Here is a 1,253-nt window from a genome sequence, read left to right on the forward strand (position 1 = left end):
CTTTTTATTCTTTTCTGGATTTCATGACTTCAGATTTTCTACTGTTGCAGACAGTCTGAGTCTGAAGTACTCACAGTCCCTTAACCAGAGACAGGAGTCGCTGGCACTGCAGTAATCCCACCTGCCATCGTTTATACAGCTCCACAGAGGACCGGCTTGGAAAAGGGAAATAAAGGTGAATAATAGTATCCAGCAGGGCTCCGGCCGAAAAAAGTCATATTTCCATTTTTACAGGTGATTTGTGGATCAAATATTTGCTTTTTTTTTCAAAGAATTTTTGATTTTCAGACCTGAACTGATACAGTAAATGATTCTGCACTGATATGAAACAATCTCAGGTTTATTTTAGTCTGCATTAAAAGCTACTCTTAGTGCTGCAGGTTAATGTTTATGTCCCAGCTCTCTCCTCTCAAGAGCGGACATAAAAATCAAGTGGTGAGTGCATTAAAAACACACACGTGATATGAAATCAAGGATCATTACTGTTCAAGGGAAATTCAGAAGACAGCAGGCTTTTTCCTTATCTGGAACAATCTGTTTCTGCAGTCGGTGGCACAAATTCTGATGTTTTGATGCACATCCTCATCATCAGTCTTTACTGTGATCCTGTGCCTTAGAAAAGAAATCTGTCCGAGGTGTGGACTCTTTCAGCTCTTTCTCCCTCTCTCTCTCTTCTTGTGTGTAAATATTATTCGGGAAGGTAGATCATAAAATGTGAAATATAAGTAGAGAAGTTACACCTTTTACAGCAGGAAATAACAATGTTTGCTTAATTTTTGTCAGGATTAAGTCTGTGTTATAGCATGTGGCTCATGAAATCTCACAATGATCTGTGTGTGTGTGTGTGTGTGTCTGTGTGTGTGTGTGTGTGTGTGTGTGTGTGTGTGTGTGTGTGTGTGTGTGTATGTGTGTAAAATCAGTAATTTGATTTCCTCCAGCAGACTTTTTTTTTCTCTTCAGGAACTTTTCAAATCAGACAGTGACTAAAGGTCAACACAGAGACATTCCTGCACAAAAATGGTGCAGAGGGCAAATTTTGACGTGTGTTCCTCTGATGCTAGACAGTAATTATAATATTTATTGGGAGGACACTAATCCTAACCCACACACCCCCACCCCCATTTTAAACTCACTCAAAATGACCTCCCACTCCCCAAAATATTATTAAAAAATTTGGAAAGAAAAATGTAATCCTATGACACACAACCACAGCACCACATCTAAAACAATCATTAGCACACGCAATCATAACC

Source organism: Plectropomus leopardus, chromosome 16, assembly GCF_026936395.1.
Source record: "Plectropomus leopardus strain MGB_pleo_1.0 chromosome 16, ASM2693639v1, whole genome shotgun sequence".
In the NCBI taxonomy this organism is placed as follows: Eukaryota; Metazoa; Chordata; class Actinopteri; order Perciformes; family Serranidae; genus Plectropomus; species Plectropomus leopardus.